The 19,029-nt window shown below is 39.2% G+C and overlaps 1 long non-coding RNA gene across 1 annotated transcript in view; it reads right to left on the reverse strand.

Moving 5' to 3' along the window:
• Positions 1-19,029, reverse strand: part of LOC308196395 — a 115,592-nt gene that overhangs the window by 64,645 nt on the left and 31,918 nt on the right. Inside the window, exon 2 of the long non-coding RNA XR_013952181.1 lies at positions 1,387-1,441. This is a non-coding gene — a long non-coding RNA (uncharacterized lncRNA). The remainder of the gene's footprint in view (positions 1-1,386; positions 1,442-19,029) is intronic.

Consider the following 19,029-nt stretch of genomic DNA (forward strand, 5'->3'; position numbering starts at 1 on the left):
TGGCCAAATTTCCCAGGGAAGTCTAATCCTGAAGTGACATGAGGTATACAAAATCATGGGAAGCTTGCTTTCTTTCTGATGACACTGGGGGTTGTCTGAAAATTCCCGGCATTTGAAGAGCCTTATTTTGAGGATTTCTCTAAAAGGACTGAAAGCAGTCATAGGAGAAAGAATAGTCTTGAAGTGAAATCTGTGCAGTACCTCATGGGAGACCTGAGATCATTTTCACGATTTAGCAGACAATCCATTTCTATGGATTGTCTGTCTTTATAATCTGTAGACTGAGGAAAAATGATGTCATCCACATCTCTTCACGTTTTGGAACCTGTGGTTTTTTTTAATTATAATTATTTTATTTTTTACCACAGTATGTCAAGTACAAATAACACAATCTCAGTGGAGACCTCCAGGACTTAGTGAAATACACATACACATCTCTATCTCTCAGCACCCTCCAAAAAGGTACTATTAACAATTAACTGCTTCAGTAAAAGTGAAAGCATTTTACCATGCTAATCATTTAATGAATTAGATTAGAGAAACTTCTTTATGTCCTCTTAGGATTATCAAAGCTGGAATTCTTTCCTGCAAGTCACATTCCCAGCATTTCACACTTCTTTAATTCTTTCAGAATTTTGCAAATATGCAGTATTCTGGCTGAAATTGTGGATGTTTGCTTCAGGATGATTAAATTATTAGATACTGAGTTTATGATATCTGTAATACTTCACTCAGATAAGGCCTCTGAAAAACACACAAATTCTCTGATGCTCAAGAGAGGATTGCAATAATTCAAAAGATATTTTGTTGTGGATTCAGTCTACACTGGCCATGCACAGTCCTCACACAGAGCACTTACATTTTAGATGAATTAGAGCACAGGCCAGAATAATGTGTGTCAAGATGTAAGGTTTACTGTATTTCCCACACTTGCAGACAGTTACCACTGGGGGGTAGGGACAAGCAAACCAAAGGCAACTAAATTTTCATAATAAGCTGCTCAAATCCTGCCAATCCTAAAGCCAACGAGACTTCATATCCCTTCTTCCTCCTGGGTTTAAACCTATTTCCCTGGTTTTTAACAATCTTCTCTAGGATGAGATTAAGTGTGCCAAATTTCAGGAATGCCAAGATTTCTCTTTCAGCTGGATATTGTGGGTGCAGGGGTGGAGATGGTGATATAGTGTCAAAATTCAAATTTATAGCAGAGCTGTGGTCCAACTTCAGTTACTGAGTGATTACTGCCATTCCTTTAGTAACCCACTTTCCCCACTTTCCTCCTCATGCTATACCATTAGCATTCTGGAATATTAATTAGTGGCTTTGAGGTCTTTTCCAGTACCTCAACTATATCAGGATTCTTCAAAATAAGAGAAGAAACATGACCTTTGTAAGATCCTAGGACTGGCTGCAGAAATAGATCTGTTTGATGCAACCACATCTGGGGAAAAAAAAGAAAAAAAAAAGTATATTATTTGTACTTAAAATGTCTAAATTGTTACCAAAAAGTTCAACAAAATGTATATGTATTGCTTGGGGAAGGGAGTTAGAGAGGTGTCCTCTCTTGTAAAAAGACCATGACGCTCTCCACTTCAGTATGTGATGTTCAGGACAGGCCTCACATGAAGTAAGCACAGAAAAGCACAAACTCAAATACTCTGCTCTGAGAATACGCTCCTAAGAATATTCTTGAGGCAGACAGACACACAATGCTGCAGCATGCCAAGGGAGGGATGGAAGATGGAAGACCTCTGCAAATGATCTCCTGTGCTGGTACCAAGCTCCTGTGCCTGCTCTGTGCTCATGCACACTGGAAGAGTAATTGCTATGGCTGCTTCAACACTCTGGGCCTCAGGAGGCTCACACCTTTTCAAGGGTAGTGCATTTTTCTTCCTAAATGAAAGGCTTGGTATGCTGGTGAGAAATTCACAAAGATGCCTGTCAAAGCAGTTACCAATGGTGTGCTGTCACCCTGTGACTTTGTCACATCTTCAGAAACTGGAATTACACTATGCCAGTTTCTAGCAGCTGCTGCCTCCCACAAATTTATTAGCTGCAGATATGATGTCTCCACTAGCTCTGCTATTTATGCAAAAATCTAAGTTCTTCCTTTGGAACCTCTGCCAGAGGTTGCTTACCATCCAGTGCCAGACTGGTATCAGGCATTTGACTTCTGACCTTTTATTTCTGATACACATGGAAGACTGGTGGTCTGTTTTATTCCTTTCTTTTTTTTTTCTTTCTTTCTCTCTCTGTCCTTCCTTCCTTCCTTCCTTCTTTTTTCTTCTTCCTTTCTTTTTTAATTCTTTTTTTCTCTCTTCCCTCCACCCTTTTATTTATTTGTTTGTTTGTTTGTTTTTTTATTTATTAATGTGACTGGAACTTTACCTTCTAAATAAACTGGAAGAATGGAACTACAGAAGCAAGGTCTTATTTGCTGCTGTGTGGGAGCGCTACTTGCTACCACATTAACATACGGATTTTAGGATAACAAATCAATGAGCTGTGGTGTGATAAACAACCACGTGTGTTAGGATAAAAAGATTAAGGATAAATTCTGACTTTGTGCTTTCTGATCATTACTGTATAAACACTGTAAAAAAAAAATCAGTTGACCTCAAGAAGTGCCTTAAGCAACAAAGGACAAAACTCTGAAACACTGCCAGTTAGTTCATTAAAAGAAAATACTGATCTGAAAAGATAGCTCATCTGTCATGTTCCAAATTATAGGAATGGCGTGTCACCATCTCCCACTGTTTTCCAGTTGTTTGCTTAATGGATTCAGGGGCAGTAAGAACATTTTACCCTACAACATACTGAGCTGGAGCTAACTCCATCTAGTCTTTTTTTTTTTCTTCTTCTCCCCCTTCTGGCTTCTTATCTACCACACTTACACCTATGTTCTATGATAAACTGTATGTTGCTAATGTTCCCTTTGATCTTGCATTCAGCCCGAGGGCTTAAGGTGAAATCAAAGCTGAGATATGCAATATGGACTTACAAGATATAGATATGTTATATAGATATTATTTACCAATTTTTGAGTAATTTAAGAAACAAAACAGAACTGTATTTTTTCTTCCCCATCTTTAATTAAAACAATTTAACAGATCATTCTCTATAAGCTGGAAGAAGAAATTCAACCATGACACTAAAAATCTATATGCTCCCTTTAAACCTGAAGTAACCTTTTCAGATGAATAATAAACTGAACTTATGATTCTTAAAAATATTTATATTATACATATATATAATATATATACATATGTGCATGTCTTCCTCACTTTCTGGAAGCAAACTTTGTCCTGCCTGCAATTATTTAAACAATTTCCCGGCAGACAGCCAAAATACACATGGATATTAAAAAAAAAAATCCAAAGGAAATTTTTACTCATAACCATTCTATTCAGTCACCCACAGTTTATCTGATTTAATCTCGCGAGATCTGAAAGTGATTTCACTCTTTAGTGTAATCCCAGCTGTAGAGTTACATCCTAGATAGTATTCCGACAGGCTTAATCACTTTGACTTTATGACAATTATGTAGAGCAGTCTGTTTTGTTGTAACACTATAAAGCTTAAATCTCTTTGGCAGAAATTCATGGAAATACTGGTAAAATTAAGTATACATTCCAGCATGAACATCATAAGAGATCAGTATATACTTCATATTCTGCAAAACTAACAAAAAAAAATACTAACTTGGTTTAAAAAATAATCACAATCTGGGTCAAATTACTTATTCTAGTAACTTTTGACACCTGTATAACAAGAAATGGCTGAAAATATGCACAATGACTTTAAGAATAAAAAGAAAGAACCATTTCTCAGCAGGAAGCTACAGAAGAGAGATTTGTGACTTAGTCTCTATTAAAAAAAAAAAAAAAAAAAAAGCACAGCTGAAATCACCTCCAGGCGAAAGGGTAAGTCTGCTTCTGGCTGAGCATGAAAGGAATAAGAGACCTGAGCTCTTCTACCTACTACTGAACACTTGCATAGCAGTGATAAAACTGTCCTGGGGTTATCTCACAGCAAACTCCCCTCAATTCAGTAAAACTTGTACAGACGTGCTTTATTTTTAGCATAGACTGTTTCACTCGTGTATATCCTTATCAGACTGAAACAGCTTTCCGTGCTTTGCTGACACTCTTAACAGGGACCAGAATATTTTAAACTACATGACTTATACTGCTGATACACACTAAGAGTTTACAAACTCCCCCCAACCCCCTATATCTTACTTTTAAAAAATCTGTTAGAAAAGAAGGGATTCATTGATGAATAACCAGCCTGCATTAAGAGCTTGGAAGGAACTGCTTTCTTAACCACTGATTTGACTCAAAATCTGGCACAAGCATACACCATCATATTTTTCAACCACACTTTTTTTTTTTCTCCTGAAGTATTTGAAATAAAAATTGTCCTGAGCACACAGACAACTGAAACACAGGTTATAAAGGACCAGGATGACCCAGCTAAAGAATCATTGTGGGTTATGTCAAGGCATTAAGCATAAATGCAAGGCATACATAATAATTGTAAGGAAGCTCCCTTGAGGGGTAAGAATAAACATTTATCTACTTACAGAATGGGATCATGCATCAGGAGGCTGAAAAGACCTGGAGGAAGACTGGGGTTCTCTTTACAATATTCAGCATAATCAACAGAATTATTTATTACGGAACAGATCCACAAAGGGGGTTTAACATTACTGTCATAACACCTACCTTTCCACCACCTCAGGTAATTTATAGCTGTGAACAAGGCAATTCAGCTCCTGTTTCAAGGCATTGCAGTGTTAGGCAACTCAAAAAGGAGTTCCACAAAAGCAGCACATCATTTAGAAAGCCTTTAAACTAACAAGGAAATGCTTCACGAAGCTACAACCCTTCTCTAGGACAGAGGCATTTTTCTTTAAGAGAGAAGTGTGATTCACAGTTTTCTGAGATTTTTCCTGGAATTCAAAGATTTTTTCTTGGTATTAGTATGTATGTATGCTAATGGTTCCTTGCAAACCACATCTAGAAGAGGCCACAGAGTAGTATGGAAGATCTTTGTTTCAACTCTGTAAAACTATGTCCAATTGAATGTTTGCACTTAGGGTGTCCAAATTTGGCTTTCTTACAGAATGCGTTGCATAAATCGCAAAGTCACAATGATTCTCACAGTCCTGAATGAATTGGCCTGTTTTTAGGGAGAGCAGCTGTAAACTGAACACGCTCACAACAACAGGGCAGTGGAAAAAATGGGGTATGATGATACCATTTTTACAGTCATTTTTTTAAAGCAGAACCATACCTAAAGCCTATGAGATTTGACAAAACCAAGGTGGTTGGTAACTTGTCTGAATCTTTGGAAGGGAAAGTCACTGTAAATTAAACATTCTTCAGTAAGTGCACTTTTCGGCAAAGACACTTTTAACCTTCTTCTAAGCAAAGAGTTACTATCAATTTCTATTCACAGCAGGCTGATTTTGTATCAGGAACAAGGATGTAGCTCTCAGTTACAATCAGGATCAGACAGTCTCTCTCATCAGTACATCAGACATAATTTTAAAAATATGTAAACTTCGGATACCCGATTACACATCTCTTACTAATAACCCTCTCAAATTAAGACCTTAAAGATGATGGCTAGACAGGACATGGAATTACACTGAGAAACAGTCAAAGACTTTCACTCCTACTTTTGCATAGTCTGTGCAACTTCTGCTGTGCTTGATGAATCACCCCACTACAAGTCTGGAAGCTTGCAGGAAAAAAAAAAAATCACTAAACAAGCTGAAGACTGAAACTGTTTTATCTTTAAGAGACTCTGTGCATAACTAGCTTGAGTGGCTAGAGTAATTATGTCCCACCACTCAGCTACACATTTCCTGAAGCACTTCCTTCTATCACATTCAGTGGAATTTGGCAGGGATCAAAATCAGGTCACCTCTAGCTATGCCAAGTCTAGCCAGCTTGAGCAAAGAGTGACAATGAATGAAGGAACTCAGGGAAATCACTTATGCCTCTCCCTATTCAGAAAAACAAATATCATCTTGACTATCATAATTTCTTCACAAACTGAGTACAATGATTCAGTAAATGACCTATCAGGCAGAACGAACCTTTGGAGTGTGTCAGCACACCGGTGAGAAAGGAGATCATGGGGACACCTGAACTCATATGCTTTGATGGCAGCTTTCCTTCAGTACTTTATCCTTATTGTCTCTGCTAATATCAGCATCTACAAACAGTACCTTTATGGGGAGCTGTATTTGGCCAACACTCTGTGATATTCTCTGTGATATGTGACAGGAATGCCTGAAAATATACCTATGTCACAACTTGGCAAAGTACCATTGCATGGGAAAGGGAATAGACTTCGTTCTCTGGGTTACTTAATGTTTGATACCTCTCTCAAACTCAAAACTGTGGTTTGATTTAAGATAGTTCTGAGCTATGCCAAGCGCTACCAAGTCAGCCTTGGTGAGCTGGCAAGAAATACCTAAGAGGATCCAGCTCTAATCCCACAGAAAACACCGTGACTATATCACTTAATTGTAGAGGTTAATCCATATGTCTGTGTTCCTCTCCCCACCGTCTGCAAGTTATTGTGTCCTCTTTGTAGCCTGAAAACTGAGTAAATAACCTTTAGAAATAGATTTGAGTCAGACTACTCACAATATGAGTAACTCTTGCTGGAAATTCTTTTGGGACTTTCATTATCCCAATTACGTTAAGGCCCTGTAACTAGACATTATTTAGTGCAGGTATTTTCAATTTCCGGGGACTTGCATATTGCAAAACAAAAGGGATACAATTCGCTGCTGTTTAAGGCATTGTATTTGAAGCAGAAAAAATTGTGCTGCAGTCCTTTGGCACGGCAATCAGTTGTCCCAGAGTCCTTATCTTGTCCCATCTTTTTAAGCAGCTGTTCTTACACACTCTCCTATGGTCATTTCATGAATCAGGAAAGATGAATTTAGAGTAAATAATTCTTTTTTGTATGGGAGCACCGAAAGGATAACTAACTGGTAGTTTACATTGAGGACAAAGAAAAAGTAAACGGGATGATATAATTCTATATGAGATTAAAAGCACCCCATGACATGAAATTACTCCCACATATAATGTATATATCCCACAACATTGTTTGCAACTTCATGTAAGGCTCTATATCTAGAAGTACGTTTGGTATGTATGTTTCTGTATATACAAAAACAATATGAGAAAGATATGGGAGAAATACAAATTAATATAGATTATTTGAGCAAATTTGCCGACACCAAACTTGGAGGAGTTGTGGACTCGGATGAGGGTGGAAAGGCCTTGCAGAGAGATCTGGACAGATTGGAGAGCTGGGCGATCACCAATCACATGAAGTTTAAAAAGAGCAAGTGTCGGGTCCTGCACCTGGGACGGGGCAACCCTGGCTATACGTACAGACTGGGTGACCAGACGCTGGAGAGCAGCCCCACAGAGAGGGATCTGGGGGTTGTGGTTGACAGCAAGTTGAATATGAGCCAGCAGTGTGCTCTGGCAGCCAGGAGGGCCAACAGTATCCTGGGGTGCATCAAGCACGGCATTGCTAGTCGGTCAAGGGAAGCGATTGCCCGCTCTACTCTGCACTGGGCCTGTTCAGCCTGGAGAAGGGGAGGCTGAGGGGGGACCTCATCACAGTCTACAACTTCCTCACGAGGGGGAGTGGAGAGGCAGGTGACCTATTCTCCATAAACACCAGTGATAGGACCCGCAGGAACGGTGTTAAGCTGAGGCAGGGGAGGTTTAAGCTGGACATCAGGAAGAGGTTCTTCACCGAGAGGGTGGTTGCACAGTGGAACAGGCTCCCCAGTGAAGCAGTCAGTGCACCAAGCCTGTCTGAATTTAAGAAGAGATTGGACTGTGCACTTAGTCACATGGTCTAAACTTTTGGGCAGACCTGTGCAGTGCCAGGAGTTGGACTTGATGATCCTTATGGGTCCCTTCCAACTCGGGATATTCTATGATTCTATGATTATTATTCTGTTTAAAAAACATCAGCTTTTTCATAGATTCCCTAAAATACATTAAAGTACTGGAAATTGTACTGGTTTCTGGCAGTTATCTAACAGGGGGGAATGACCCTAGAGGTGAAATACTGCAAAACTGATGTTTTTTTTCAAGATATCTTCACTGTTGTCTTGACTGGAGGTTACTTTTGATATTTTTGTGTGTTTATTTGAAGAGATAATAAGATCAGGGAATAAAAGATGATACACGTAAATAGGTATTCATATTCGGATTCCCCTGCTCACCTGCTTACACAAAATAGAAAAATATGGCAGCATCTCAGATACCAGCCTAGTTTGAAAAGGGTAAATATTTGAAAGGTGACTGTCAATTCAACTTAGTCTTGCATTGTTCGGATTGTAATAATATCCGGGTAGATGCAATCCACAAACCCTCTATGAACTTTCATGTCAGAAGGCATTACCAGTTCTAACTGGTAAAAGCTAAAAGCTCTAACACTTTTGCCAGTGTCCTAATGTTTTCTTCCCCACTTTTTTCCTTGATGATGAATTGGAAAAAAGATCTCATCATATCTAATCACAATGTAGATTGGTTTAGATACTGAACAGGTTTTGAATTTAAATGGAATCAAAACAATTTGTTTTCATTTCAACAGGGCAATTGATGCACCTTTTGCCAAGCCAGGTTAATATTTCCTTGAAGTTTTCAAGCAGTAACAAATGTTTTATGCTTTGGTGCATGAATTTAAAAGGAGACAGGGTTTCATCTTATTCTTACTGTACAGTGTTTTATACCTATTTTCAGGCACTTGATTCCCTCCAACACACAAAACATGACAGGGTAAGAATCAATAGGGAATTAAATTAACTGTGAGGATAGGACAAATTTGTGCTGGTGACATTGTTTCATGAGCCAAGATCTAACAAAGCGTATTAGAAATGAGTCATTAGAAGTAAGCAGTTTAGCTTCTATCTCTGACTCATTCCCAAAGAAGCTGGCTGCATGTATATGCCAAGGCCTCCTTTGAGAAAATAATGTATTTTTTGATTTATATTTTTTCTCTACGTAAGTATTGGGCAACAGTTTAATCTCAAAAATATAGTTTTCCAGAATTTAGTTTATTAATAAAATATTAATAGGTGAAAATATGCAATTCAGAAAGCTGTCCACTTAACGAGAAACAGGAACGTAAGGTTATTAAGTACTCACATGATTTGAGCAATACCACTTCTCTTAAGCTGTATGTGAATTATGGTTGTTGGAAGCAGCTGTTTATTGAAATACACTGTTTGGTAACCTTAGTAATACTCTATTTATTTATTTAATGCCCCATAGGTCAACTCCTCAGGCTTGTGAACCTGAGGGCAGTTTCTTAAACAGTAATAGAAAACAATAAAGAAAAAATTTTCTATACTGCTGTGTATCAAATGGTGCTATATATGTACGATAAAGACTTTCAGTTTCTCAAACTCTGTTAATCTGAGAGGTTTCAGCAGCACTTAACAAAAACACAAAACAAAAACAAAACAAAAAGCCCTTGGAAACAAAGTTAATTATTCTGGTTGCCTAACTGATTGATCTAGGAAATTCTTGCCAAACTTTCATGGCTTACAGTCTCTTCCAGATTTTAAGAGTTCTTAATCTTTTTTAAATTACCCCATAAAGTGACAAAGCACCACATTATGCTGGATACCTCATCAACAGAAGTCTGTTTTGGGAACCACTAAATTTAAAACTGTTGCATGGCACTTTGCCCTTGACCTGTATCACTTGGAGAGCCAAGCATACACACATGACTGAGAGGCCTGGCAGTAAAACACTGAGCAACATCTCAAAGAAATCTGTCATGAGCCATGATCATTAAAGGCAGGGCACCTGAAATTTCTGGCTCTTTTGAGACACCTCCTAAAGTGCTTGCACACTGATAATTCCAGAAGTTTTGGTATCTTTCACCTACATGTGGTGGGACATAAAAGTAACAGGTTTGTGATTCGGTCTGCTTTCCTGATCAGGGAATTGTTCTCTCCTTCCCTGCAGTCATTATCTGACTTCTGCTTTCTTTCAGGGCTTTGAAGTTTTCTTCTCTTTGTAGCAACAGATTCAGAACCCCCAAGATTTTGAAAAATGGCAGTGCAAGAGAGGCATTTCCATTTTACTTAGAAACAAACTCTGATGTTGCTTAATGACAGCCTGCAGAAGGGCTGCAGCCGCCGGTGCCAGCAGCACTGTTAGTTATTCTGCTGCCGGCTGAGGGCCTGGGGCCAAGAGGGCACAGTGATGGGGGTGAGCAAGAGGTGCTCAGCCCCTCCCGTTCAAGGTGCAAATCCCTTCTGGCAACTGATGGGATCCCTCCACTCAGGACTTCTGAGGCAAGGAAGAAGAAACGGTACTGCCTGCCTGTCTTAGCACACTGACAGTAGACAAGCTGTGGTAGATGTCCACCATGACAGGAAAAGCCAGCTCAGTAACACCACCACACTCCTCGCAGCCATACACCCTCTGCACAAGCCCTGGGGCACAACCTGGGGCAGCAGCAAGAGCTGACTAGAAGAACATTTCTCACAGGCTTCAGCTACTGGAGGCTGCTACTGAGGGGAGGTGAGGCCTATGTAGAAGACCAGCTTCCTACTCTGGCTTTTCCAGCTGGAGAAGTTCCTCTACTATGCAGTGCTCTGGCAAGTTGTGAAAAACCAGAGGCATTTCTTTGCCTTCCCCAAGGGACCCTGCAGAAGCCCAAACATGCTGCCTGAGGTCTTCTGGAAACACAGTATCGAAAAACTGAAAGCTGTCTCATTTATCAAGGTTTCGATGAAACCTGTGACTTACAACCAAATTCCCTCCTAAGAATTGTCTTAAACTGGGCCAAAATAAATATCCTTAGTTCACATTTCCCAAGCGGAAATGCATAGCTCAGCAGACACACTCCAAACACAGTGCTCTCTTTCCAGGGCTGTGGACGTCTTCATCCCCTGTGGGACCTGACACTGCAAAGGTGAGCAGTCACTGTGTAATCTGTATCCAATTGGCAAGAAGGATCAACATTAAAACTGGGTGAAAAAGCCATGGCAAGAATGTGGAAGAAAGATTAAACTCTGGGGTTTAGAGGGAGATGGTACATGACCCAAACAAGTTAGATAGTAGTGACCAAACAAAGGCTGGGACCAGATCAGAGACTGAGGTTTGGATGAAATCTAGGACCTTGGACAAAAGAATGATGAACGTCAGATTGGAATGAAGAAACTGGAAAGCAGAGACTAGGCCTGACTAAATAAAAGGGACCAGACAAGGAGTCAGGGTAGGGGAGAGATGGGATTGTAACAAATACAGGCAGGAGATTGGCAGCAGAGTTCAAGGTAGCAAAATCTGGACGAGAAAGCAAACATCTTCCCAAGGATGCTGCTGTACAAGATGCCAACTGGAACCCCAGACCCTGAATTTCACCGTTTCTCTGATTTGTGAGCATACTCATCAACAAAAAGCCTGTATACAATGTTGTTCTTACTGATAGCATATGACATTTCTGTATTTCCACTCTACAAAACCTACTTTCACCCATCCCCATCAGAAGAGGACTCCATCCACCTGTAGGAGAAATAAAAGCTCATGCCACATTCTCAAACACTGCCCAAAATGAGTGGCAACTTCTGACCTTATTGCTTACACATTTCAATGGGCTTTCTCTAATAACATCCTTGTTCCCTGTTACTAAGATGTGAAAACCAATGAGGCATTTCAGGACTACAGCTGTGGACAACAGAAAAAATCCATTATGAAAACAGCCACTTGGAAGACAGAACAGAAATTCAATAGCATGCGGTAAAATTATGTGGGGCCATACATTCAACAACAAGGAACGAGCACAAAACATTCCTCTTGCAAAATGAAGGCCTCTTTGCTTTTTACAGCAAATGAGACAGTTTCTGAGGAAAACAGCCTATTTCCACAACTAAAAATAATGTACATATGCCCATGCATAAGGAGACTGAACTTATGCCATTCCCTAATTATTTCAAATATTAACATCACATTTAACATCACATACCCTGCATATCTATAAGTGTTTAGACTTAGATGGACAAGTTATGCTTGTCCGTGAACATAAAGAACACAAAGCTGAAATGTTAATCTTTCGAGGCCTTGAGGTAATATAACAAGTTACAGTACCTTTCCTTTTTCCAGACAAAAGTTATGAACAAAAAAGAACAAATGCTTGAAAGTTGCAAGAAAATATACAATACCGTAAAGGTCATTCTTCTTAGCAGATGCTAAGAATGTGCTTATAATATTTGGAGGAACCAAGTGACCTCTATTTCCTAGAAAATACGTACCCTTTAACCGCAGGCGCTTAGGCTGGATGTTCAAGCAATCCGTGGTTTTAGCATGTCAATGATCTGCAGTGAGCTAGGAAAAAATAATCATGAACACAAGGATTTGTTTCCCAAAGAAAATTATTAGCTATTACTGAATAATAAATATATATATAAGCCAAGAGTTATTTTTAGCAGCAGACAGTTCATTCTAAGGAAGTGCAACCAGATGTGCATCAAGAACGATAAATGGAACAGTGCTTTATGTGCACCATAAATGTGAAGCAAGGATTGTAGTCCGATGTGATAACAAGGGAACGACAAATGACTATACTTAGGGGTACCAGTAAATCCAGTACAGTTTCCTGTGTGTTAAACTTCAAGGTATACTAAGGTCATCAACTTCGAGAAGACAAAGTGAGTATTTTAGTCTTTTCAGTAGATGAAAAACCATCATCTATTATCTGCAGTCCTATCTGCAGTCCTTGCACCTGGTATAAATGTCACTTCTTCAATACAATGTTTTTAATGAAGAATGTTCTGCTAAAGTTGTTCAGCCAGAAGAGTATATGTAGTTTTCTATATAGATCTATAGCATATAGTGTCCTACAATGTTGATATAACATTGTTTGTAAACTGATCTGCATTTTTTCTTTATAGTACATTTAAGCACTTCAGCTCTAAAATGTCACATTGAAACAGAAAGCTTTTGACCACATGGGAGTTAAATACATATATTTCGCTACTCTTACAACAAAAGTGCAGCATGAATTTTTGTTTTAGGGACATTCCTACAAGGATTGTTACAACCATTTACAGATGAAAGAGTTGAGACATAAGAAGTTTTCCTGCAGGTCACCCAGGGAGGGATAGAGCTAATGCTGCATTCTGTGCTCATTTCTAACAGCCCCATTTAAAAAAAAATAGAATTAATTACGTTCTTTATCAGTGTAAAACAGTAACTGTAAGCACCTGGGTAAGGTCTGGGCTGTCCCAGAGTTGCCGTGCCCCCACCTGCCAGCACCCATCTCACCAGTCCAGACCTCAGTCCTGTCTGATGCAAATCATGCATTTCTGGATGAATGATAACCAATTGGTGACTGTGTAGTCTGAATTCCAAGATGACTTTCCAACTCTATAAAGCATTTAAAGACCTTAAAACCCTTTTCTTCTAGCCTTGAAATAATTCAGGCTTAATTCAGAGCAGAAAGAGCTGCACTGGTTAGCTGGTGTGAAGATGCACCAAGGATGAAAGCTCCAGCAGACAAAGCAACAGAAGTTTTAAAAAGTAAGTAAAGCAAACCAGCTGAAGAAATCAAGAAGTTGCCTACAGCAGCCAGAAACAAATTAGTCACCTAAGAACTGCTGCAGCTATTTCTCCTTCCCACCTAGAAAAGTTTTAGCTAACAAACAAGTACACTGGGAAAGAGTTTTGAAACTGTGAGTCACAGAAGTGCAGTTAGTGGCAACCTAATGACTGCAGAGAAGACAGTTTGCAGGGAGCAGCTGAATACCCAGGTTCCCACAAATCAAACATTTTGGCAGGAGCTATCCAGAGGCTTATAAGAAGCCTAGGATATCTGAAATAGCTGGCTTTCCATGTTAGATGGCTTAATTTGCATGCTGAAAAGTTCATTGCAAAAACATGTTAAAGTCATGGTTACTTATTCTTATAGCCAACATACTTATTTGTTGATAATAATTAGAAAATGTAAAAATTTCACCTCTGTTACTGATGATGATGGTAGTAGCAGCAATAATAATCCCCTAGCCCCATTTTGTTACTCTCTTTTACAGATGTTCATGTTTTAACTTTGTGCTTTTGTTAGAGAGAGTTTAGGGTGCATTTCCCCTTCTGCACCTCAGCCTCAAAAAAATAAAGGTAAAAGGAAGAGTGGAAAAAAGCTGGAATTGCTGATGGTTTCTGTGGTAAGATGGTGTTTGCATTTCTAGAAATTCCAATGTCACATTAAAGAAGTGCAACTCTTCAGCCAAACCTTCCCTCAAAAGTGCACCAAAATAGATTGCATTAAAAAAAAAAAAAAAATCAAAGGCATCAACATTTGCCTTTCAAAGTATTGAAGAGGCCATCAACAAATGTGATGGGAGATGTGAGGAAAAGATCCCTGATTTCTGCAGATTTTTTTCTTAATGCAAAACAAACAAGAGACTTTTTTATTATTTCAATAAACTTATGCAGGGATGGTTAGAAATATTCCTCTTTTTTTGTGGAAAAGGGGATTACCCCAAACAAAACATTTTTTTCAGGAATAAACTAACCCTCTATGGTTAGCAGTCACAATCTCCATCTGTGTCTTGACAATATATTTTATTTTTACATCTCAGCAATCCATTTATTACTTTCTTTTGCTAAGATTATTTTTTTTTTGAATGCTTTCGTTCTAACTGTACTTGAGAACTGCTCTGTGGCATACATTAAACATGGTAACAAGACTTATAAACAAGGTCTGTGCCCTCGCTCTGTTCTTATTGTATATCCTTTCCACTTCAAATCAAATCTGGATGAATTACACTTCCAAAAGTTCTTTCACATTCTACATGTCATATATCATTTTCCAAAGTACCATAAAGCAGTTCAGTCTCTGACAGTAGATTTCACCTACAAAACATGAATCTGCTTCTGAAGGCAGCTGTATGGGATTTCAGGAGCCTGAGCGTATTTGCTCATCTTGTAAATTTGCTGTCTTGGGTCATGACAGGTATCATCAGTCATTGGAGCAAAGAAAGATATATTTATTTGTGGTGATATAAAAGCAAATCTTTCATTTCACTTCTACAGATTCTCAAACCCAGTTTGGAAAGAAGCACCTTAAACAACTAAGAACCTACCCCAGAAGTGAAAATACCGACATCACTATGATTCCAAAGCTTTCAAAAGATAAGGAAGGTTTGATCCAAAGTGATCTTTAGGACAAATGAAGGACACATCCCTAAAAATACAAAGGGTCAAGAAACATTAGCATCACCTTTTTTTATGTAGGGGATTTATGTGGACCTAAACCTGGCTCCAGTTCTACCCCAGTGAGAATTTTACACAGTGAGTAACCTCATCAGTCCACTAACTTGCATTCCTAATTAAACTGCAAAAAACAAAAATGGTGTGAGGGGATCGAGTGCACCCTCAGTAAGTTTGCAGACGACACTAAGTTAGGTGCATGTGTCGATCTGCTCAAGGTTAGGAAGACTCTGCAGGAGGATCTGGATAGGCTGGACCGATGGGCTGAGGCCAACTGTATGAAGTTCAACAAGGCCAAGTGCTGGGTCCTGCACCTGGGGCACAACAACCCCAAGCAGCGCTACAGGCTGGGAGATGAGTGGTTAGAAAGCTGCCTGGCAGAGAAGGACCTGGTTGATAGTCGGCTGAATATGAGCCAGCAGTGTGCTCAGGTGGCCAAGAAGGCCAACAGCATCCTGGCTTTTATCAGAAGCAGTATGGCCAGCAGGACTAGGGAAGTGATTGTCCCCCTGTACTCAGCTCTGGTGAGGCCGCACCTCGAGTACTGTGTTCAGTTTTGGGCCCCTCGCTACAAGAAGGACATGGAGGTACTCGAGAGAGTCCAGAGAAGGGCAACAAAGCTGGTGAGGGGTCTGGAGAACAATTCTTATGAGGAGCAGCTGAGGGAGCTGGGGTTGTTCAGCCTGGAGAAGAGGAGGCTCAGGGGCGACCTTATTGCTCTCTACAGATACCTTAAAGGAGGCTGTAGAGAGGTGGGGGTTGGTCTCTTCTCCCACGTGCCTAGTGACAGGATGAGGGGGAATGGGCTAAAGTTGCGCCAGGGGAGGTTTAGGTTGGATATTAGGAAGAATTTTCTTTACCAAAAGGGTTGTTAGACATTGGAATGGGCTGCCCAGGGAAGTGGTTGAGTCACCATCCCTGGAGGTCTTTAAAAGACATTTAGATGTAGAGCTTAGTGATATGGTTTAGTGAAGGACTTGTTAGTGTTAGGTCAGAGGTTGGACTGGGTGATCTTGGAGGTCTCTTCCAATCTAGATGATTCTGTGATCTTCTAAAGAAGCACAGCTATAAAAGCTGCATAAACTAATTTATAGAGAAGACCCAAGGTGTTAGCAAGTCTGCACGATGGCCTACACCATCAGCTGTGACTTCTGCAGAGCAGGGAAGAGGCTTTCCGTGAGCAACTCCTACATTTCCTCAGTTCTGAAAACACTCAAGAGCCACCAGCCCCTAGGTATATAACAGCAAGAGCACAATGTTGCTTCACAACAGGGTTTGTACTGAATGATTTGCTTCCTTTTTTACCATTTACCACACACGCCTGTTTATCACCTGCTGAGAAAAACTAGATAATCAGGCAAGGTAATGATGCAGTCTGGTTCTCTATAGCAGTATCGGTTGTTTGAGCACACCAGCTGTATAAAGAAGGGATCGGCAAAGAAGTTGATACCGATAAGCCTGTTCCAAGTTAGCAGATATGAGTTAAGCATCCGCAGAGACCTAGATGGATAGATTCATATGCACCATTCAGTCATCCACTCTGATGTAGCTGATATTGATTAACATGGTGAGCAAACTGAAAAAAAGTTTTCATCTTCCAAGAGTCACTGTAAGATGCCTTTTTGGCACTCCCAAGATAATACCACAGCTCCTGAATATCATTTTGAATCTTAAATTCAGTCTCATTTAGAAGTATGATTCACAGAATGGCCAAGGTTGGAAAGGACCTCTGAAGATCATCTAGTTCAACCCCTTTGGAGAAAAGAACAAGCTATTTTTTTTTCTTTGAACTTTTACATATTTTCCATGTAAAAATATAAACAAACATGATTTTATTTAAAAAGTCACTAATCCTTACCAAAACTCTGCTTGGAACTTTTAATTATGTTAACCTTAAAAAAGGTTGATTTAATTATGTTAACCTTAAAAAAGGTTGAATCACAGCTACTTTCAAATTTTGCATGATTCCTTTTCTCCTGATATCAACAACGAAGCAAAGAGCTTCTGAAGCAATCTTACACTTTATGCAAAATACCATTCCAGCTACCTAATCGAAGAAGCCATCTGCGTATTTTACCATAGAGCAAAGTGCTCCAATCGTCTCCTCATATCAACAACCTTCTGGCTTGAAAGCCCAAGAATTTTTCCCAAACAGTTGAGGATTTGCTCAGACTTGTAAGTGAAAAACAAATGACACTTGTCCAGTGCTTCCCTGATGTAATCATGGTTGGATTTTTTACTTTCGCAATCTGGTTACATTTAGTATTATTCTTCCTATTTCCAAATTTAGGTTTATGGAACTGATCTATTTCCAATAAGATCATTCACTGAAGTCCCACCAAGAATCCTGCAGGCTGGAACTTCCAGTGCTGCTAGAACTACAGCCATCTTGTATATTATTCACTTCAAAAACCACAGCCTTTCATCATGTGCAAGAAGCTGGAAAAACATGTTGAAAAAGCATTCTGCAAATCAAGTTTACTGACAATTCATAATTTCTGTTGGCCAGAAAGGTTTTGTTTTATTTTTTTTTGAGTCTTTTTTACATGCACTTATATTGTGACAGGAATTTACTCTGTGGCTGCTGGATGTGACAACTCTACAGCCTCCGGAGACATGCATAGTGTTGCACATAAGCCAGATGCACAGGTGTGGTAGTAGGAGATACAAGGCAAATCAAAAAGCTTTGCCACAAACTGAACTTAGCACATGGCTTTGACCACTTTATCTACCTTCTGCCAACAAATCCATTTTCTCTCGGACTACTTGTGACATTCCAGTCCTCTGAGCAGCTCTAAACAACCATTGTTTTCCAAACATCAGCATGCCACAAAAATGCTTTCTACTTTCCCCCTAAATACAAAATTTCTCTCAGAAAATAACCCTGGCCTGATGACCATGCTGAGCAACATTCAGTCTTGCAGTACTGGAGATATATGATGCCATTCTGTGACACAAAATCACGTTTTAAATTATGGAAAAAAGCTTCAGAAATTAATCAAGTCATTGAATGTTGAAAAAAATAGTATTTTTTAAAAAATAGAAGGTTTTTTGTTCTATTTTTTAATTTAAATTGTTTATTGACCATGTTTTTGTTTGGGCTTGGACATCCATCTCCAGAATTTAGATACTGCAAGAAGGAACTTCTGCTTTTTGGTGTACCCCCCTCCCTCCCCACGTTTTATTTTTTTATTTAGGGTTTTGTTTTCTGGGTTTTCATTTTGTTTGTTCTGATTTTTGATTTTGTTGCTTTTGTGTTTGTTTTTTGTTGGTGGTGGTGGTTTTGTTTGTTTGTTTCAGTGAGGCACTAGTATTCATTCTTTTTAGAGAATTTAGTCCAAGAGTCCTTGATTTTTACTTAGAACATCCCTAATTAGCTCTCACAAGGTGTGCATTCCCATTCTGATTCAAGTTCTGGTTGCTCAAAAATGAGTTATTGCTTTCAGCAAAGAACAACATTTTCTTTATTTTGATATTCTTCATTTTACAAGAAAAAAAATCATTTTTTTTCTTTGTATAGCATCAGTATTCTTTATAACTTCTATTATCCTTTATTTCTATCCATACTCTCAGATTCCTTCAGACCACTAATGATACAAAGACATCTAGCTGTAAAAGGCTTTGGTTTTCCAGTTTGAGAAGAAAACTGGGTTTTCTACTAGAGTTCAGTTTCATCAGAAAATGATGACAACTTCAACTGAAAACAAATTCTCCTAGGTTCCAATGGGGCTATTTTTCATCCAGGAGTTGC

This window comes from Anser brachyrhynchus, assembly GCF_964034855.1.
Source record: "Anser brachyrhynchus genome assembly, chromosome: 5".
NCBI lineage: Eukaryota > Metazoa > Chordata > Aves > Anseriformes > Anatidae > Anser > Anser brachyrhynchus.